The following is a 23,554-nucleotide window of genomic DNA, read 5'->3' as shown; positions in this document are numbered from 1 at the left end:
ACGGGGAAAGAGAGGTCCAAGAAGTTCAGATGACTAGCTAAAATCTACAAAGATAATAAGAGGAAAAGCTCAGCCTAAAACCCAGATTCACTGCTCTCAATCTAGGAATCTTTCCATTAGACTGTATATAAATAAATTAAAGTGATAAAAATCCACAATTCACAGATGGGTGTAGTAAACACTGATTATCTATTACTTGACCAGTGGTTGTAGTGTCTAAGTTCTACAATAGTGCATATTAACTTCCATATGCTTGAAAAATGTGAGCCACCCTAGCTAATAAAAGACTTTGAGGCTAGAAGGTAATTATAGGAAGGCTTTTTAAGTAAAATAAAAAACAAAACAATTCTTCTAAATCCTCTTACAATAAATACAAAAACTGTTGGAATCATTTTTTATGGTTGAGAAGTAATAGCAGAAATAAATGAAAAGAAGAAATATTGCTTCCTCACTCTATAAAAGTACAAAAATCCTTATTCACAACCTTCCACAGCTCTCACAAAGCTATGTTTTCTGAGTCTAATCATCATAACGAAAACTTAATTATAGATCAGACTTAGTAAATCACTCCATATCCCAAGACAACTCAAACTCCATCTTAATAATCAGTTAACCTCAAGACTAAAACTCTTGTCATTAACAACAAAAAAACAACTCTGGTGTCTATAAGGCATTATAAAAGAGTCTGGGTTTATTTTGGTGTGCAGGGATTTAAGGAAGTGCCTCCTATTAACACTAATGGGAGTTCTGGGTGTAAACTGTAAGCACCAAGGAGGAGGCTCAACGCCCAGCTCTGCATCTGTAAGAGCCCTTTCTACTGCCCTAACTGTAACTACTGGGAGTTGTTTGCTCAGAAACAGGATAATAGACCCAAATTCCTATGTTTCTAAAGCACAAAGATAATTCAAATAAAAGTCACTAAGAAAGGTCAGTGGTAGATACCAGATTTTAAAAATAGACAAGAAAAACCTAAGCTAAAAGAACAATTAACACATTAAGAAAATTTTATAAAATAGCATCAACATACACAGAAGAAACTAGTGAATGGCTAGAGACAAAATACCTCACACAAAAATAAATTCAACAAGATTAAAACAACCAAATTTTTACAAATTAAAGCACAGTAAACCCAACTATAGCCAGAAGCTTATCCAGAGAAACACATACACACAAAAACTCAACTCCTCCCCTGATGGAGCCCTTGGTATAGTATAATCCTTGCTTTAAACACAGAAAAAACTCCTGCTGCACTGATAGCCAAGAATAATCAGAATACTTCCAGACAAATGGACAGTGATCACAAGCTGCCAAGGATAAGCAAAACTAACTAAATAAAAATTATAGCACCTTATTGTGTTCCATCCTGCCTTACTTCTCAATATAGCACTGCTGTACTCACTAGGCTGGAAAATGAGCAGGTGCCTTTCAGGCTATAGAAAAATTAGACACACACACCCCAAACACAAACACAAACATAAACACAAAGGGAATGATACTCTTTCACTTGAAGGGGCTTAAAAAACGCAAGGCTTTGCTGCAGGCCTAGAAAACTCAGAGTAGGCCTTACCGAAGAAGTGAGAAAAAAAGCCAAGGTTTATTCCAAATCCATATTTCAAGCACTAAACGAATTAACATTTATTTCAGTTAAAAGGTTTTGGCAACAATCCATTTTTTAAAAAGGAAAGAGAAATTAAGATTTTCCCTGTTTCCAGCCTGAAAGAAAATTAGAATCTCTTCTCTCTGACTATACAGGTTTAGCTCCACAACACAAATAAAAAAGAACCCTGACTTCAGGCCTAAAAACTAAAAATGGTTCCATACAATTTACATCAAAAAAAAAAAATCTATGTAGTCCAACATATTGATCCTTTCTCACCAATGCTATTCTTAATGAACATTTATCTTTTTATCAGTACTTTGAAATGTCAATGAGAAACAGAAACAGCTACAATACACTGGGAATTTTAACTTTTGAAACAAAAACCGCGAAGAAACAGGGGTCTGAAGCATAAAGCCTCAATCACACTGATGAGTAAGTGGTCCTAAAACTTGAAAGTGAAAGCAATACAGACCTCAAAAATAAGTTGTTTGCTTGATATTAATGCTAGCCTTTAAAACCAAAAATATGTTCTGTTACAGAAGACTGAAATCAGGGCTTCCATTAACCTTGTTTAAAAAAAAAAAAAATCCCATGAGCATGGATTTTTTTCCTAAGTCTCTTCATCAGAGCAGCATGGGGTCCCATTAGGCACCCTATTTTACTTCCACCTTATAAATAACGTTAGCTATTCGCTATTTCCATGGAAACCAAGTACAGAGAAACCCACTTAAATGAATACCGGTTAAAAGAATAAGTTTTATTTTAGAAAGGTTTTGCTGCTATAGATGAACTCTTCTGGGGAATACTACAAAGTCTTCTTAAGTATAATTTTTAAAAATATATCTCTGGTGTAGAGGGAACTTATTAAAGGTCCTGTTAAATAAGTACATTCCTCGCACTAAATGATATATGCCAAATAACATCCTAACATTAAAGATACATTTTCAATGCACAGGGGTTTAGATGCACAACTTCCACTGACTATGCTTCCCCATGCAGTGGGGTGGAATAATTACACCTATGGGTCTAATTTAAACTAATGCAACCAAATAAATTCAGAAATAAGGCTACCATTACCTTGTAGTGACTACTAATGAACATGCCCCACAACTGCAGGCATATGTACAACTTACCAGTGCAAAGAAGAGCAAACAAGGGAGCACGTAGCAAGTTTCTAACCACTGTTACCACATCTTAAAGATAGCTAGTAGTCAAAATTCCCTTCTCAACAAACCATTTTTTAAGTTAAACAAGTACTCCTTAACCAATACATACATTCAGATTAAACAAAAACAGAATATGCACAAGAAAGAAGTTTGGAACAAGACTTAGTGACCTGCAACTTTAAGCTGACTTATATATTGTCTTGCTTATACTAAGAAATGGTGGCCCATACAACCGTCACAGACAGGCAAGTATACATAAAATAAAATGCAACTCCTAAGAACATAAGCTCAAAACTAATAATCTCAGAACTTCTAAAAGCAGAAGAGGTAAGAACAGCTAAAATTTTTCCAGCAGATGTGGTTCTTCATTAAGTTAGTGGTGGCTTAGACTTCTCCAGTAAGTTAAAAGACAAATGAAATATTATCTTAAAAGGGATCACCAGTATTAAACTAACAATGTATGAAAAGAACATTCTTATACACATTTTTCCTTTGAGTATACCAATGTATCTAATTGTAGTGCATGTTTTGAAAATACAAAGTTACTTTCCTGTTATGTTTTACACACTATAGATAAAGATTGGCAAAATGCTGGTAATTGCTAAAGTCAGGTAATAGGTACATGGGGTTTGTTATATTATTCACTCTATTTTTATAAATGTTTTTAAATTTCCATAAGAAGTTATTTAAAACTCTATAAAGTTAAGGCTCTTGTCTCAAATGTTTTTCTCTATGTATAATTAAATAATAAGTGAAATGCCTGGTATAGATCTTAGAAGCTACTGAACTGACTGACTGAGACAGTGTCTGGCTCCGTTGCCCAGGCTGGAGAGCAGTGGCATGGCACAATCACGGCTCACTGCAGCCTCGACCTACCAAGCTCAATCAATCCACCCAGCTTAGCCTCCCTAATAAACGGGACTACAGGCGCATGCCACCACACCTGGCTAATTTTTGTAATTTTTGTAGAGACAGGGTTTTACCATGTTGCCTGGTCTCAAACTCCTGAGCTCAAGTGATCCACCAGCCTCAGCCTCCCAAGATGCTGGGATTACAGGCATGGGCCACTGCACCCAGCCAGAAGCTACTGATTTTAAATACAGCATAGACATTAACTTAACATGTAACCGTAATTAATTTCCAAGTTTTACCTTTCTTACCAAACAATTACGTTAACAATTTAAAACCACTAGGAGAAATCTAGACAGGAAAGGGTCTGCTATGTTGCAACTATCAATCAATGAAATGTAAAAGATCAATAAGGCATCATAACCAAATTTTGTATTTACAAACCAAGGAAAAAAAGCCTAGTCTTCTCAATTAATAAATCAAAATATTTCAGCAATTCACACCACCGAAATTTCCATTTTCTTCTCCAATTAGGTCCATGAGACTAGAGGGAAATCTAATAAATTAATGCTTATCTTAGTTAAGTAACATGCCTGCCTCTTCCTCAACTTTGCCTCTCTGTCACTCTCAACCAGAAAATACAGCAATTTCTGAGGTAAAAAGGTCTTTTCTATTATCTCCCTTAGTCCAGATATAAAGTATTTCACAAATATTCAGTTACTGTGCAAATGATTTCAAGCTATCTATTCTCCAAATTCCAGCTGAGGGCCCAAAGTCAGGGGCGTCCCCACAAACTGCTAAAGCTTAAAGTTCTGATAATAGCTCAGTACCTCCCTGTTTAAAAACTAATAATCACAGTGGTGCTTTGTTTTTAAGAGAAATAGAAATAAAACAGTTGTAGCTGGAAGGGAAGGATGAACAGCAGGCAGGGGATGGAGAAGAGACCATCAAGAGAGAGTAAGCAGAGAAAGCAGAGAAGCGGGAGAGGAGAGGCAACAGAGGGAGTCTGGGCAATCACCAGCGGCATCTCTACACAGGAGCACCACCAGCTGGACAGGGTCCTGCAGAGCTGAAACAGGAGTGCACCCTGTCACATACGGCACCACTTTTCACAAATTAAGCAGGGACAAACTGGATTTCAAAACTGTATAGTTTTTCAACTCGAAACGCTTGTAAAATCTATTTCTAACACATATTTATTAAAATGAAATACACTTCTAAACTTTCCACAATTCCATTCAACCAACTGAAGCAACTTTTACAGATTCTGCGCACAGCAAAAGTAAACTTAATACTATGTATTTGCTATGCTAATTTTAAAACTATAAAGCTTTACTTACTGGCCACTCTATTGCAAAGTAAGATTACTATTATTTAATCAAAAGAAAACTATACAACCTGCTATAAAATTCCTTAATTTTAAAAATATTTGTTGAGCCAAAGTATAACACTTTATTCTTTTAAAAACTGGTTGGAATTTCTGCCCAGAAAGCAGATACAATGTTTTAGGAACAGGGACAAAATAAAATATACACTGATTCACCTATAGTAAATACACCTATTCACCTACTAGACCTTTATCAAACGGTACAGTTGGGTTAGTGAGAACAAAAAGTTAATAGCAGCCATTAAACTTAAATTCTTGCTAAGGGTAACATATACCGTATACAGAATGCTTTGGTAAGCTATTACAAATACATTTGTTGAATCACAGAAAAAACATATCAAGGATAAAAGACCAAAAAGTTCAGATCCTGATCAGGAGTGAATGAACAAAGTTAATTGTATTTTACACTTAATGATCTTTCCCCTTACGTCATTTAGTGGTTTCACTTATATACATAAGAAAGATACATACATATATTCTAAGGGATATATTAACTCATTTCTTTACCCCAAAACCCCTCAAATCTGAGATCACTGTACTTTTTCTCATCATCAACTTGTTCTCAGACTCAGTTTCTAGGCTCAATATAGGTAGCTTATGACAATTAAATATAGAAAGAAAATAATAACTATTACCATAAGAAAACATCAGGCAATTTCACAAAGGCAAAATGCCCAAAATCACAAAGCAAATAAACTGAATAAACTGTGCCCATCATCATTAGAAAGCATTTGAATGCCACTTTTATATCTCTGGGGTTCTACAATTATTTCCAGTAGTTGTTACACCCAAGCATGAGTTCTCAAGGGTTAAATACACATAATTTGTCAGACCCAATGGACTGACCAGCTGATGAGTATTTAAGACTTTAGAGTTACAATGCCTAGTCTACTACTGACTTGATTCTAAGTGACCTATTATAAACTGCATCAATATCTTGGTGCTGGTCTCATCAGCTGTTGAAAAAAAAGAAAAGCTTATATCACTATGGGTTTTAATAAACATAAAATGCCCTAAAATATTTAGCAGGCTCTGTTAAAACTGACATATTCCCATGTATTTTTTATTTTTCCCAGAGGTATCATAAATAAGAACTCATTAGATAACCCTTTTATCATCCATACTCTTTCTTACCATGCATTTTAAGGGGGAAAAAAACTTCTCCAGCGAAATTGTTTCAAATTTACTCTTTTCCCAAAAACTTCTAGTGGGACTGTAATTATAACAATAATAACGATAATAGCAGCTGTCACGATTGAGTGTCTCAAGATTTCCTCATTTTATCTTCACACGAACCCTAGGAAGTTGGTATTATCATCTCTACATCACAGATGAAGAAACTGAAGTGCCAGTGACCAGCACAGTGGTATGCAGCATGTATGTGATACATCTCTATTGGTGCAAGCTTAAATAATTAGTCCAAAGTCACACATTAAACTTTAAGTGGTTATACTGAGATTCCAATACTGGGGTCAGACACCAAAGCTCAGGCTTTTATCCCAACACTTGTCTCAATCCTTGAGAAGAGAAGAAAAGGAGCAGAAAACTAAGCTTAAGTACCATTTATTTAGTACTTACTGTGTGTCAGGCATTTCTACTAGTTTATACGTTAACTCATTTATTCCTCATAACCACTTCATTTTATTCACATTTTCAGGTGAAGAAACTGAGGCAGAGGCACAGAGTGGGAAGTGCTTTGGCCACAGTCAGAGCTAAGTGGCAAAGCTAGGATTTGGTCCCATGCATCTAGGTGGCAAAGCTAGGATTTGGGCCCATGCAGAGTGGCTCCTGCACCAACATTCCTAACCTCTTTGGTCTACTGACACACTGCAAACTCCCCTTCACTTGAATTACATGGAAACAAAACTTTTAACCTTTTCTCCAAATTAGTAAATTGTAAGCTTAACTGAGAGAAAACTAGTAGTGCTTTTCTAAGCATGCGTGCCAGACTTCTTTACAGGCACACAGGATATGCCCCTGATGATTAGATCACTGCACGGCTCAGGAAGTAGCACACTGTAAATTTGGTTAAGAGCCCCCAGCCCACCTTTCTCTGCACTCAGACCCACACTAACCAGGAACTGCAAGAAACGGGCAATTCAGAGATGTCTCTGTGCAATCTTCTATAAAATGAATGTCACTCTGAAAATATCCCTGTGTGTACAGTACCCTTCCTTCACCCTTTCTTCTTCCCAAACACCATAAAAGAAAAAAAACACAAAAGGAATGAATGAGTCTAAGCTACTTAAAAATCGTAACAAATGTCCAATGATAACTACAAATTTAAATGAGAAAAAAGCGAAATTCTCATAATTTGTAACTTGTCCAAGTTCTACATTTAAAAAGCACTAGGCCTCTTTGAAAGACTCAATTCTTAGACTACCTTCTTATCATAAATGTGCCTTGAAGGGTGCAGAGAATTTTTGCTTCAGATTCTGAATATCTTGATAGGCATATTTAAAACAAAAAACATCACTGTTGCAGTATAAGTTATTGGGCTTTTTAACCAAATATCTAATAGCATGACAATGTATTTAATGACACGAATAAAAATATTAGGCATGGATTTAATATGTGTATATTAACATGTAATATACAGAAAATAAATATAAGGAACAGGACTGGACCTAAAGGTACCGAGAACCTGACACAATGAAAACAGGAACTATTGCAGCTCCCTCCATTGACATCGTAAAGTTGCCACATTTTCTGGGCTCTCTTTTGAATTAATGTGGCATCTGTTCCAAGTACAGCATGCTAACATTTTACTAAAAGATATTTTCATTCTACATTTGTATCTGATTTGCTTTTTATTTGAACTCCTGTTTTATTTCAATGGTCATTATTTCTTTATACCAAGTTGTCAATTTGGCATTCCCAATCTATCTCCCCTGAGCACAAAAGGGTTGGGGGCAGGGGGGAACCATCAGCTTAAAACTCTCTCACAGCAATAATTACAATATGTTTTGCATATAGATTAAATAAAGAAAATAAACAGCACGAAGATTTTGGTAGGCTTTTTAGTATCAAGTCCTGATAAGTTAACAGCATCTGTTCCTTTCAGGAAAAGAATTCTGCTCTGAGGTGTTGGGGGTTGGGGGAAGTAAATAAATACTAAATAGAATAATTCAAGTTACAAAGTTTGGTCTTCAAGAAATGATGATTTCAATAATTTGCACATATCCAACTCCATCCACTGATAATTGCTTTTTAAGACATCTTCAAAAATGCTGCAGCAACAAGCCAAATACAATCACTTGTACTTAACATGCATGCTGCATACTCCACGATGTTACGTCACATCAGGCACAGAGAAGACGCTTACCAAGCTATCCTGCGTTCTATAAACTGCCTAACAACAGAAAAAGGCACTGCCATCTCAATGGGAGTAGAAGCTATCAGGGCAGGCAGGCCTTTCCCTTTTGGTCAACTCTGAGGAAAACAAATAAGGTTTATATTTCTGTCTTTTAAAGCTCACCTCTCTCCAGGCCTATACTTTCAATCTTTCAGCCTTTCACAGAAAGAAAGGCTGTTTCTTTAAAATTAAAAAGCTACAAAAGATCACTCCAACTTAAAAGTCCCATACCTTTTACCAACTGTCCTCCAGCTGTCCCCATGGCTGCCTCTTCTGCAGGAAGAATGGCCTATCTTGAGCACTTGTCTCCATGTGTGTGTGGGTACCCTGAGGAAGGGAGCCACTACAACTTATATTTTAAAATCTCATCCTTTTAAAAATTTCAACTTTCCTGTTTGTTTGGTAACAAACATAAAACACTAGTTCAGACTACCATACATTTAACTGGTAGTCATAATTTTTAAAACTTTAAAGACTATTGGTCAAGATGACTGAGTCTAGAATTTAAAAGGAAACTAGGCGCTAACACTAACTTAGTCAAATTCTTGTCTCTCAGTTTCACCATCCATAGCATTAATTGAGCTCTCTGTACACTTATTAGACTATAACGAACAAGAATAAAATACTGTGTAGGGCATGGTCTGAGCCACTCAAAAGGAAAAGCACATTTATGAATGCTACCAATGAGAAAAACTAAACTTGGTTTGTAAAAAAAATAGACTATACTATAGTTTAAATAAACTGCTACATTTTATCAGATCCAATTCTTAGAATTTTAAGGCAAGGCTTCAGCACCTTCGTGGATCTAAAGAAGCATAAAGCACCTTAGATGCAAGGAGTATATTCTAGGATTAGAAAGGCTTTTTTAAAAATCTTCTATAATGAAAATCTTTTTATTACCTGTGTAATAAAAAATTTTAATTTAAAAATTACAAAGGTGAATTATAACTAATAATCTTAGCAGCAAGTTAAAACTCTAAAAGCTGGAATCAAAAGATTTCTATTTAATGTAGATTATAAGGCCTTTAGTATGTCTTTCTAAATATAGTGCCAGAAAAAATAAACAACACTCAAATAACTTACTTTTTTTAAAACTGCTTTAAAAAATACTGGGTTATCAGCATAGCATTTGGTAGTGGTTGAGTGAGTAGGGATAGGTAATGGTGGAGCCAACACTACTCACATGAAGCTTTAAAAAATACTGGGTTATCAGCATAGCATTTGGTAGTGGTTGAGTGAGTAGGGATAGGTAATGGTGGAGCCAACACTACTCACATGAAGCTTTAAAAAATACTGGGTTATCAGCATAGCATTTGGTAGTGGTTGAGTGAGTAGGGATAGGTAATGGTGGAGCCAACACTACTCACATGAAGTTGTGAGGACCAGGACTCATTCCTACACAGAGTTTCTTTATGCTGATTAAGTAGTACTAGTTTGAGTTTCTATTAATTAAAATATTATATTATCTTGGTTTTAAAATCCTACTTTACTTTTTTTATTTTTCTTTTTTATAGTTTTGCCCCAATTCTTGCCTACTTTACTTTGTAAATGTGAAATGTGTCCTAACAACAAAGAAGAGAGACTACCAGTTTTTAAAAAAGTTATCTGAAAACACAACTGCCCTCTTTATAAGCAGCTACCAGAATAAACTAGAATAATTTAATTCAGAAATGTTGTCTCCTAAATTACTTATATAGGACAGAAAACAATGTTGTCATTTTAAATTGATTTTTTTTCTAAGTTTTAAAAATAACAGTGACCATTTCCTAAAGCGTGAAGTATAATCAATCTAGGGCACTAGGTTTGGAATCTTAATGTATAAATCTTACCTACCTCTCTTCCTCCAACCTTACTCCCACTTCCCACATGAGCCCTATTTTAAAAAATAAACAAGTTTTTAAAATAGTCACCTGGAAAAAAGTAAACTTTGAGAGAGTATTATGGTATAATTAAAATTCTTTTAAAAAGTGTGTGTGTAAAATACATATGTAAATGCACAGGAAAAGTTTAAAAGTAGGATGGGAACGGAATGACTAATTTTCTACTTTATACATATCTATATTGTTAGAATGATTTTCTAACTTAGATGCACAGCTTTTGTAATATTTCTTGAAAGGACACTTATCTAACACTCTAAAACGTTGATAGTTATATAAGGACTGACTGAAATAGTGAATGTAAACGATTTGCACCTACTAAAAAAATGTATTAAAATAACTTAAACCATGCTAGAGTGCCCAACTTCCAAACTTTAATAAATAGTTATTAGACCCCACCCCATGCTATGCACTATGCTCAGCAACGGATATACAAGGATGAACAAAGCAGGCACTGTCCCAAATATCTTCATTTCCATCCCATTGCAATGTTGACTATTTTCAAACTATTCAACGTAACCTAACCAAAATCAACATGAAACAACCTCAAAATGATACATCGTAGCTGTGGCCATTTCAGTAAATTGAAAACTTCTTTAGTAATTCATTTCTAGGTTTCTATGGGAATTACATAATTTAGTACAGCATTTTGGACATTTAAGAGCAAGGGCTCAGGAATCAAACCTGGGCTTGAATCCAGGTTGTATCATTTTGTTACCTATGAGATCCCAGGGAAACCTCTACTTCCTCATTTGTAAAATGGAGGTAGGAAAATAATAGTAAATCCTCAGAATATTGCTGTGAGGATTAAAACTAAATGAGATCCTATGTACAAAAAGGCTTAGCAGTATACATAATAAACACAGTATTATTGATGACAACAGATAAACCTAAGGTACAAAAACTGTTCACAACTTGTCAAACATTTAAATCTATGTCATTTCACCAAAATGTGACTATGTCACTTCTCCAAACACAAATATATTTATTTATATGTTTGTATATTAACACATAAAATTTGTATAGTTAATAAAATTTAAAAAAAATTTTAACACAAAAGCTCATAATTAAAATTTTTCATTCCCATGATAACACATCAGTACATTTATGATATTTATAATATACACGCAAATGTATCAGGGTATATATTGTTAAAAACTATACCATAAACACACATGTAAACACATGGCAAGAACTTGTCTGTTGGACCAGGCATGGTGTTTCACACCTGTAATCCCAGCACTTTGGGCGGCTGAGGCAGGTGGATCACTTGAGGTCAGGAGTTCGAGACTAGTCTGGCCAACATAGTGAAACCCTGTCTCTACTGAAAATACAAAAATCAGCCAGGCATGGTGGCACACGTCTATAGTCCCAGCTACACGGGAAGGCTGAGGAAGGAGAATCTCACTTGAACCTAGGAGGTGGAGGTTGCAGTAAGCTGAGATGGTGAAAGGGCAACAGGGCAAGACTCCATCTCAAAAAAGAGAAAAAAAAAAGAACTAGTGTATTGGGAGCAGGGTAGATCACTAATTTTTTGGTTCCTTTTGATTCTAACTCATTATTTAAAATTTTATATTAATATTATTAACATGACATAGACAAATATCTTAAAACCCGGGCCCTTATTGTTGATTAAAAATTCAATTTATATATACCATTTGGTTATATAAAGTACATTCATCAATATTCTTATCTAATCCTTTTAATATCATAGTGAAGCAGGCCCTTATTATTATCCCCATTTTACCACTGGGTAAACTAAAGCCCAGCAGGGATGAATTTCCCATGAGTGTACAGCTAAGTGACAGGAGTATACTTAAGGCCAAGTCTTCTAACATCATCACAACTGTTTCCTTTATTCTGACCTGGGACATTTCATTACAAAAGAAAACTGTTCAATAATGTAGGTGTGTCAGAGGTCTCTACACTGAATACACATGGCTGCCCAGTTTTACTCTCCTTATTTCCTCTCCCAATTTCCAACTTTAGTATTTCAGTAAGCACATGGGTACATACAATGATAAAAATATGGAATGAGAGTTCCTCCAAACCTGATATTTTCTGCATTGGCCCATTAATACCAGGGACTATTTTCCTCCTTATATTTAGCTCTTTGTATTAACTCCTTTGTAACTGCTGAATTTATTTCAATATATTAGGTCTTGAAAAGACAAACTGATGTAAATAAAACAGTTTATAAAGTGGAAGCATATCAGACCAGATTCCATACATTTTGGACACATCTAAAGAATCTATTTAATGTCTAATATACATATTAACAAATTTTAAATCACAACTATGTGGGGGGAGCAGGCTAGTACTATTACAGTGGATTGGTTTGCTATATAAAGTACTTTAAAAAATATTACCTGGGCCAGGTATGGTGGCTCACATCTGTAATCCCAGCACTTTGGGAGGTCAAAGCGGGCAGATTACTTGAAGCCAGGAGTTAGAGACCAGCCTGGCCAACATGGTGAAACCCCATGTCTACTAAAAATACAAAAATTAGCCAGGCATGGTGGTGTATGCCTGTAATTCCAGCTGCTCAAGAGGCTGAGGCATGAGAATTGCTTGAACCTGGGAGACGGAGGCTGCAGTGAGCTGAGCCACTGCACTCCAGCCTGGGCAACAGAGCAAGACTCTGTCTCTAAATAAATAAACAAATAAAACTAAAGGCAGAATTTTCTTAAATAATCATGGCAGCCCTCAACAACAATATTGTAAAACTCCTCACAAGAGAAAAAGCTGGAATAAGATTCTGGCTAAGCAAGTAAGAAAGGCACTACCCTGCTCCTGCATACATTCAAACTAAGACATACATATTGTAACTTATGTTTACATTTTCCAATATCCCCAGGCATCCCTTTCCTTAGCCAAAAGGGACAAGCCATACAAATAAACATATCCTACAAATTCAAGAACCTAAAAGAAGTCAGTGTCCTAAAAGAGAAAATTAATGTAAAGACATAAGATATTTGGAAACAACACCTTTCTGGGGCTGCTTACTGGGCTCTCATACATCAATCCTGTAACATTGGGAACTACAGTGATATATCGGTACATACTTCTAAATACAACAGAACTTTTCCAAGGGTACATACACTGTAACGCAAGGGGCATTTTTGCAGCATCTTCTTTTTTTTAATCAACTAGTTTGGATATTCTACCACTGCAAACATTGTAAACAAAAAAATTTTCATTATCTTTTGAACTTTCTGAAGTCAACCAAAGGCTTGTGGTATAGATGCAAGGAGTACTAGACAAGCAGGGCTGAATACTATTCAAAATTCAGCTACTGGCATGATAGTCCTTTTGGGGGCATATATTTCTTAGGGAGAAACTGAGGTGCAAGGACATTTTACACACAGCAGAAACATTCTAAGGAGTTTGCCACATCATTGCCATAAGCTAAAAATCTCAAGGTCTTTTTAGAACAGCCTGGGCTTCTGATCAAATTATACTGTAAAAAGAGAGAAAAAAATGTGAAGCGTGCTATTTTTTAAGATAACAGTAACCACTACTACTGCTGCTGCTGATAATTCTACACATTTACTGAGCCCTTATTATGTGGCAAACACTGTGCTAGGCACTGTCATAGATTTTAACAATTAATCCCTGCAACAACTCTCTGATATTAGTTAATAAAATTAAAGTAGAATCCTCAAAAACAAAAAAGAAATTTAAACTTTACAAATAAAAAAATAAATTATTAAACAAGTGTCACCTCTTTCTCTGCCTCAGACTACATCTTCAAGGATTAAAATTACACTAAAACCACCTTTATTTTCAGGAATTCCAGTTAAAGGGTACTGATATTCAAGATGTTGACAATTATTACAGAAGAATCACGAACTATGAAATTAAATACTGGCACAAAAAAATCTTCCATCCAACCTTAGAGAATAACTATCCCCATTTAAAAAAAAAAAAAAGGAACAGCATATATATCAGGCTTGAGAATAAAAGGCTTCTCATATCCACACTAGCAATCGATGATGCCCTGATTATAAAGAGCATCACCACATGCATAAAAATATTTATGTCTGCTAAGTCAAGTTTTCAATATATCATTTTCTGTGTAAATCTTATAGTAGCTTATAAAAAAATACAATAAACTAATCTAATGTAAACTAAAACATCAGGCTGTTTCTGAAGACTCACTTTAGAATTTCAGCAGTATAATCATAATAATATTAGTAATCAAACTACTTAGCAGAAAGTTCTTAGAAGCCTGGAAAGCTGTGTATAAAATGGAGTAGACAAGAGGGAAGGGTTTTCCGTACTGTTTAAATCAACTACAGGTCCCAGCATGCAGTGCTCTAATCTGAAGTTAAGCAAAAACTGCAATGCATACTGGGACTTGTAGTAAGTAAACCACTTTATCACAGTAAGTTTCAAGAAAGTCTGAACTATCTAGCACAATTTGACTGTATCTTATTATCAGAGTCTAATCAAATTTAGATCAAATTTGTATGTTCTCTGCTCTGGCACACAGTTTTTCCAGCACATACTGGAAAAAGTATCAATATTTAGATCAACATTTTCGCATTAGAAAAATCTTACATAGGAGAAGCACAGAAAAAAATGATTAAAAATCAAAAAGACAATGTAATAAAAAATATAATTTTTGGAACTTTGAATGGATCCATTTCAACACCCTCTAATCCTCTCCCTCAAAAAATTTAATTGTTTTGGCCGGGCACGGTGGCTTACACCTGTAATCCAGCACTTTAGGAGGCTGACATGGGCAGATGACAAGGTCAAGAGATTGAGAGCATCCTGGCCAACACTGTGAAACCACATCTCTACTAAAAATACAAAAATTAGCTGAGTGTGGTAGCACATGCCTATAGTCCCAGATACTCAGGAGGCTGAGGCAGGAGAAATTGCTTGAACCTGGGAGGTGGATGTTGCAGTGAGCCAAGATTGCACCACTGCACTCCAGCCTGGCCACAGAACAAGACTCCATATCAAAAAAAAAAAGAAAAGGAAAAAAAAGAAAAAAGAAAAAAAGTTTAATTGTTTTAACAGGTTGCCTTTTAACAATTATTCAAGATATATTTTATAAATAATTTTTCTTGAAGAAAATTATCAAAAGCAAACATTCCCCATATTCTAACACTGCCCACTAGTAAATAATTTTTATAGTAATACATACACACACCATCACAAAAACAAACCAAAAATACTGAAGTTCTGCTTTTGTAAAGTCCTTACTCAACATTTATGCCTTCATTCCTCATCTCTAATTACACACACACACACACACACACACACACACACACACTTAAAGAAAGAACACTTAGAAAAACAGTATTCCAACTACAGGCCCACTTCTCTTATCCACTGACCTCTTCTGAAAATATAAAAAAAAATTTTAAGCTATCAATAACATGTCCAAACACAAGCTGATAAGTTTGAGCTAGAATTTACATATATACAGTTGCTACACACCCTCCTATTTCTGCAAGACTGTGGAAGGAGGCTGGGAAAGAACTAACTGCAATCTGCATCAGGAGGCCTAACACAGGTGGTGGGTTATTTTCAGGCAACAGCACCTTCACAAACATGTTTTGGAATAAAGTCCAAGAAATTCCTAACAAGGAAAGATAAGCTGGCACACAAATTTAACTCAATCCAGCTAAAAATCATCTGCAACACATGCTACTACATTTCACCATAAAAGTGACAGGCTACTATAAAGGATTTGAAGCTTCATCAATACAACATACTGTCCATAAGGCCAGAGATAGCAGTTGCCATGGTTACTATCACCCACTTTTATCAGGAAATTATTGTCATTACCCCAAAGTTTTGGGTACTCATTTAAAATTAAAAAAAAAAACAATTTAGGGTTCTGACTGTTAATTGAATGAAAGAATCAACTACAGTTTGATTTGCAAGTATGTAGCTTTGGAGATGCACATGGTTAACAATACTTGGATCTGCAGCAGAAAAAAAATCAATTCCTTTCTGCTGCTCCTTCTCCTCAAGTACTGACAGTTTGTATTCTCAATGCAGCCAAAACAATAAAACAAAACCCATCTTTTTGGCTTCTGTGTTTAAGTTATTTTTTCCCCCTAGGCCCACAAACAGAGTCAAAATAAAGCCTAGATCATCAACCTGTTAGGCCTCATCCCCTTCCTATCCCTTCCATACTGGTTCACTTTCTTGACAACTTAAAAAAGCAGAAAACATTTCTGTAACTGATTCCAAAATATAGAAAATAATAGTTGCCTTCAACTGAGATATTTTGACCAAATGCTTTTTTATTCAACTTTTTTTTTAAGGCAGGGAGAGGGGAAGACTTGCAGGGTACTAGAAGGGACAAGGGAAGGAGTATTCCAACTGCCACACAAGTCTAGTGTAAGAAAGCTGCTTTAGAAAGGTCCAAAGGATGACTGAACCTCACGTATAATTTCTAAAAGGGAAGAGTTCACTGTAATTTTAAGACTGAATTGATGGACAAGTAATAGAAAAGTTATTCCTAAAAGTCTATTTCAACATTTTCACAAAAGATAACTATTCAAAAATTTAATACACATATAAGAATTACATAAAAGCCTACAAAATAGTATGGCCACATATACACACAAAGTACAAAATATATGCTATTTAAGAAATAATTATCTAAAATAAATTCAGTGCAGTGTTAACATATTATTTCTTTTTTAAAAAATCCCAAAGCAGCAAAAACATATACCTGGTAAAATTAACGTGACCAAAATGTATTACTATGCTCCTAAAGAATTCTTAGGCCTACAAAAAAGCCCATGTACAAAAACTCCTGAGAAGTCACTACAAATCATTAATATTTCCCAGCACAAAATAATATGAAAATTCAAACATGTTTCAAGAAATCAGTTCCAGATATAGACATAAAAGAATTCTGTCAAAGGTCAGAGACCTAAAACTTTAATTCCTTCCTTTCTCTCTTTGAATAGTAACTAAATACAAAAGCCTTCAGCAATAAAATATTAAGGATACAAAATTTAAAAGTACATTAATATAATCTTAACTTCAGTATGTCTTCACAGAAAGCTTTAATATTCACTGTCTGTAGGATGAAAAAGTTAATAACACCCTGAAAGAGGTTTCATTTTTATCTAAACAGTTAAATGTTTTTCTCACCCTTCACAGAAGCAAGTTTCTATATTTACTTTCTAACGGGGGCAATTTCAAAACAACAGTCACTTCTAAAATTTAAGATACTATACCTTTTGATAGGCTCATAAACACAGGGTCCCTAATTATCTATATTTTACTTTAAAATGTTTCTATTCCAAATTTGTGAGCAGAGTTTATAAGAAAGCTGAAACTTAAGGCTTAAACTTTTGGGTTATTTTTACACAAAAATATTTCAGTGCACTCCTCTACATTTGAGTAGTCATTTCCTCATGCATCCTTCTAAAATAGAAAAACAAAAATGATATATCCACATATACCTAATACTAACACATACAGATATACATCTTTTTCACTGTGAAACAAACTTGAAAGCTTTAGTCAGTGAGACTCTTTCAGAAAGTTAGCAGAGTCAGTCAAAACATTCAAAACTTTAACCATGACATCTGTTACTCTGTGTTAATAAGAGTCTACAGAAGAATCCATGAACTTAAACACTCACTAAAATCAACTACTATCATATCACATCAATGCAGAAATGAAGAAAAACTGTAATAGGGGACATACAATTCACAAGATCTTCAAAAGGAAAAATGACCTTTTTTTTTTAATTATGGGAAACTGACTAGGCAGCATTTTTTACAAGCTTCATATCTATAACAAAGAGATTTTTGGTAACCACAGCAGTATTTAAAAAGCAAAAATTTAGGCTGGGCGTAGTGGCTCATGCCCATAATCCCAGGACTTTGGGAGGCCCAGGCAGGTGGATCACCTGAGGTCAGGAGTTCAAGACCAGTCTGGCCAACATGGTGAAACCCCGTATCCACTAAAAATACAAAAATTAGCCGGGCGTGGTGGCAGGTACCTGAAATCACAGTCACTAAGGAGGCTGAGAGGCAGGAGAATCACTTGAACCCGGGAGGCGGAGGTTACAGTAAGCTGAGATAGCACCATTGTACTTCAGCCTAGGCAACAGAGTGAGACTCCATCTCAAAAATTATAGTGTCCAGGGTGCACTTTAAATGCATTTCTCTACTGATATGGAAAAACTTAGCATTTTAAGACAGAAGCTTCTGTCCATGTATTAATTAGTTACCTATCTCAACAATTTAATATCTGCATGGTTTCTTACCATTTATGAAGAACTTTTACATGTATTACCTCATTTGGTCTTACTGAGAAAATAGTATTATGCCTACAAAATAGACAAAATTCAAAGCAGATTTGTCAAACTTTCTAGCATCCTCAAGTTGTTAAAACTTTGACACAAAACTTTACAAGCAACCACGTGGCATGATATTTCCAGTGATAATCAATTCACCTAACACTAACAGAGTTTCAGAGGACCATGTGCTGTAAATGCTATGAAACTGTGAAAGTAGCTATAGCATCTTTATGCAGTTATTGTTACATCAGCAATGACCTGTCACTGATAGAACTTTACTTACAGTTCAAGAATCTCAGTCTTTGCAGGCTAACTTAAGTATATCTACCATATGTATTTATGATGCTGAGTGAGTAAAAATTGATCTACATTAGAATCATTGTCTGTAAATCTGATGGGGGAATAAAACCAGAAGAAGTCTAAAATTTTTTCCACACACTATCCCCCTTTCCAAAATCTCAACTACACTATAAACTATTTGTATTCATATGATTAATATTATAGGGATGATAACAAGGCTTAAAGTCCTAAATCATAGCAACGACTTTTGTTTATAAAAACTATAAATAATTTTTTAAAAATACATGCTCAACATCCCACTCATCAACAGAAGACGAACTCCCCTTCCAAATAAAATAATTCTAAACAGTGCTTGGTACCTAGGCCCAGAATCCTTAAGCTATCCACAATCACACACCTACTTTGTATAGTCAAAGACTTGAGTTTCATATAGCAAACATAATTTATGATTGAAAGTTTTAAATGGACTTACTCAAAATCTTTCTGGAACTTTAAGGTGTTAATCCTGTTGCTTAGCTGAAGCTAAGTAGAGCTGTAATAAGTAGCAAGACCCTCAAAATTCAAAAATATCCTTTATCTTGCTGTAGCACCTCCTGCTGGATAGCATTTAGAGATCTTCATGTAAGCAGAAGAAGAATATTTCAGAGGCAGGTCCTTCCAGACGACTGAATAGGAAAAAGGATGGAACCTTCAAGGCTAAAAGAAATAGGCCCCATCCATCACTTACACCTTCTAAAAATACAATTAGCCCAGGTAGGTGTCTTTTTCATCTATTATTACTCCAGTTCCATAACAACTTGCCTGAGTTCAAAATACAACATGCTTAAATGAAGCCTGCAAAATTATCTAAAAACTAAGTTAAAAAGTCTTCAATAGCACCCAAGCAAGAAACTTTATTACGGGCAGCCAAGCAATGCCAGTCAAACTGCAAATACTATTATGTTACCAAAAGTAAAAGTCTGATGTTAAAAAAAAAAAAAAAGCACCTGGAAGATTTTTAACATGTTAGCCAGATGTTTGTGCTTTGAGAACTCTGTGCACTATTACTATGCTCTTCACTTAAGGATAGTTGTACATCTACAAACGTTTTAAGTACAGAAATTTTTAAAATAAACATTAGTATAACTGCACACAAAATTTCCTCTTTGCCATCAAAAGATAGGTCCCCAGATTTGAAAATGTATTTTTCAGACATTTTTAATGACCTTCTAAAATAAACTAGCTTAAGCCCACAACACAGATTCCATAAACAAGTGAAGACAGAAGAAGAGAATAAGAAGGAACTTACCAAAATTAAAATGAATAATAGTATTTCCAGTAAAAATGTAGTAACAGTTTCCAACAATGCTGTAAACCAAGTAAATTGTGAAACTTAAAGAAGGAAGGAGGGGGCCAGACTTCAAAGACAAAAAGCAAAACTGACCTATTTATTTCTATTGCCCAAATTAGAGTGAACACCCGATGTAAACAAATATCATAAATACTGAAAAGTATGCTAACATGGTTTACCCCAATTTCAGTACCCTTATCAGGCCCTCAATAAAGCTATAGATGTTGATGAGAATCCTCTCAAAAAGGAGATAATTCCAACCCCTCGCCTTAAAGAATCCCTATCAAGTGACCCTGTGAAAAGGCTTCCTTCCCAGAGTGCACAACTGCTTTAAAACAAACAAACAAACTTTCATCAGCCCAAATTAATCTGATTCTAATATTCAACTACCCATTATTTATATATAAATGTTCTTCCCTCTCTAACTTCTCCAGCTCAAGCATCTACATTCCTGACACCGACAATTAACAAAAATGCACAACTCGTTCCCCAGCTATGGGGCAAATCTTTGAAATCCGAAACAGCCACAAAGTTCACTGTCAAGGCCAGGTAACAGGGCCCACACAAGTCCGGACCTTCACTCAGATTTGAAATTCTAGAAATCCATACTCCCAGAGACATCATTTTAAAAACAACACAATGTGGACGTGCAGAGTGAGATCCTCTACTTCCAGACCTAAACAAAGAATATTTCAACATATGACCGGAATATGATGACACCAGATTCACCAATGAAAACAAAACCTGCCGACCATTAGCAGTTGTACCCTCATCACAACAACTCAACTACTTAGAAATCACTCTCGGCACATCTGCACCCCACAACCAGCCTGTGGCCTTCTCCGGGGGTGCAAGCCACAGACAAAGTTGAAAGGAGACGTTCTCCCCCGGTGCCCAATCTCGATACCAACCCCTCCCCTACCAGGGCCACCTTGCTGCTACCCACCATCGCGAACGTGGTCAGGGGAAGAAAAAAAAAAAGAAATCCTAACAGCACCGCTCAGCAGAATAAAGAGACCAAAGAGAGGATGACGAGAAGTGTTGGGAACTGCGTGCACGACGGGGCTGGACCAAACGGAAAGAGTCCCACTCCGCGCGCCCCTCCCCCCGGCGGGGGCGCGGGCGGGGGAGGGGCGGCCGCGGCCCCTCTCGGAACAGCCTGTCCGCCCCGGCCCGCTTGGGGTCCCGGGGGCGCCCCGCGGCCGCCGCCGGCGGGGGCGAATGCGGGAGGGCCGGCCCCGGGGTGAGGGGTGCAGGCAGACTCTCCGGAATAACAAGTTGCAGAAGAAGAAGAATAAGCGGAATTTCCCCAACGCTGCTCCGGCCACCCAAGACAAATGCACCAACACACACTCACACACACATACACACACACACACACACTCGGGCCCGGCAGCGTCAGCAGCCGCAGCTTTTTTTTTTTTTAGCCAGATCCCTCAGTCACCAAACAAGATGGTTTTCCAAAAAAAAAAAATTTTTTTAAATTAAATAACCATAATAAAAACTTCCCCCCGACAGCATCCCAGGGTGGGGTGGCGGGGTGGAGGAGCCCCGGCTACCCTCCCCGGGCCAAGGGACAGCAGAGGGGGGCGGGCGAGGCTCCGCGCCCCCCGCCCCCGCCCGCGGCCCCCGGCCGGCCCCCCGCCGGGACAATGTGACGCCCCCTCCCCGCCGCCCCCGGCATGCCGCCTCTGTCACCCGCTCCGGCCCTGCACTCTGCGCCCAGGATCCCGAAGCTGCTCCTAAACTTACTTCCAATTTATCCTGGGGAGGGGTGGAGGGCAGAGGGGAGGAGGGGGGGAGCCAAGGTTTTCCCATTGTCTTTTTTTTCGGGGGGAGGTATGGGAAGGGCACGCAGGGGGGCGCCCCGAAGGGGAAGTTATTGCTCAAATCTCAAGTTGACTGAGGGGTCCTGACGAGAACACCCCCCTTTCCCTCCTCCCTCCCACACACCCCTCCCCTCCCCCTACCTCCCCCCACAACAAACTCCAAGCAGGCAGCCCCTGATCCTCCCAGAGACAAACACCAGCGACAAGACAGAGGGAGAGAGGAGAGAGGCAGAGGGGGAAGGGGGAGGGAGGGGAAATAGAGCTACTCCAGAAAAAAAGAGAGAGAGTGAGGAGAAGAGAGAATGGAAAAGCTGGGATACTGCACCCTCCTGCTGCTGGCTGGCTGTCCCCCCTGGCAGCTGGAGGCAGGAACTCTGAGCAGGAGAAGCAGGAGGAGGAGGAGGAGGGAACTCTTCTTCATGGGGAGGGAGGGAAGAAGCTGGAGCTGCTGCTGCTGCTTCTGCTGCTGCTCTGGGCCTCTCGCACTTTTTAGATATTAGTGTGTTAAGATGGTAGGTTGTTCCCTTCTCCCTCCTCCTCCTCCTCCTCTCCTCTCCTCTCTCTCTCTCCCTCTCTCTCTCTCTCACTCACTCTCTCTCTCTGGGCTGTTTCTTTCCTCCTCTTCCCCAGGCAAGGGGGGGTGGGGAGGAGGGGGTTGGGGGGAGGAACTGGATCCTCCTCCTCCTCCAGGAGGGACACACACAGGCCCCGGGCCGGAATCGGGAGGGGGGAATCAGAGCAGCAGGAGAGAAACTGTGGGAGACAAACAAGCCCAACTCTTCATCCTCCTCCTCCTCTCAGCAGCAGCAGCGAGCACCACCAGCCCATTCACCACCCGGCCCCGGGCCGCAGCACCTCCGCCGCCTCAGCCCGGGGATCCCTCCGCCCAGGCCCAGACACACTCGCCCGCGCGGGAGCCCGCCGCGCGGCCCCGCCGGCCCGCCGCCGCCGCCGCCGCCGTGCGCGCCCCCGCCGCTCCCGAGAGCCGGGCGAGAGGGACTGGGGCTGGAAAAGCGGGGACGAGGGCGAGGGGAGAGGAGGCGCCGGGGGAGAGCGGGCCGCGGCGGGCAGGGAGGGGGCCGCCGGGCGGAGTGGTACGGCGGCCGGCCCGGGCCCCCGCGCCTCGGCCCGCAGCTACCGGGACGTGCGGGTCTCCCCACCGGGGGCGGCGGGGGGGGCGGCGGGGCGGCGGCGGGGGGGACAGCGAGGGCCCGCGGCGGCGCTCGGGCGGGCGGACTACTTGACGTGTCGGTGCGGCGAATTTATTTCACTTTGCCTAAGGAACGGGGTGTGCTGCGGCACCCATTGCCTAGGGAAAAAACCCGGATGTAAAGTGAGTGAAACTAAACTAGAGTGAAGTAGGGCAGCGGCAGCCAAACTCCAGTGCAGCGGCGGCGACGGCGGTGATGGGGCCGAGCACCTAGCGGCCGCGAAGGCGGCCAAACTCCGGGGCCGCCGCAATCCCTGGTCCGTGCAGCGCCGCAGCTCGGCTCCCGTGCAGCCGCAGCCGAGGCGAGGCCGGAGCCCGCGGCGGCCCCCCCAACTCCGCGGCCCGAGCCCAACTCCCCCCT

General features: G+C 38.5%; 1 protein-coding gene across 21 annotated transcripts in view; it reads right to left on the bottom strand.

Annotated features, from left to right (window-relative positions):
- The window catches only part of PHF21A (PHD finger protein 21A), a 194,696-nt gene extending 171,879 nt beyond the window's left edge, over nt 1-22,817 (bottom strand). For 4 of the 21 annotated variants that reach the window (XM_012452461.3, XM_021665732.2, XM_012452457.3 and 1 more), the window contains exons 1-2: nt 20,113-21,056; nt 19,297-19,520 (exon numbers count right to left, since the gene is read on the bottom strand). The gene's annotated coding sequence lies outside the window, so the exon portion shown is untranslated. Of the gene's footprint in view, nt 1-19,296; nt 19,521-20,112; nt 21,061-21,100; nt 21,192-22,308 lie in introns of those variants that run through there. The other 17 variants (XM_021665690.2, XM_064364988.1, XM_021665736.2 and 14 more) reach the window with 14 other exon arrangements.
- Between the last annotated feature and the right edge of the window lie 737 nt (nt 22,818-23,554).

Source organism: Aotus nancymaae, unplaced genomic scaffold (assembly GCF_030222135.1).
Source record: "Aotus nancymaae isolate 86718 unplaced genomic scaffold, 86718_ANA_hifiasm-v0.15.2.pri h1tg000059l, whole genome shotgun sequence".
Classification (NCBI taxonomy): Eukaryota; Metazoa; Chordata; class Mammalia; order Primates; family Aotidae; genus Aotus; species Aotus nancymaae.
This window is presented reverse-complemented; position numbering and strand designations above follow the sequence as displayed.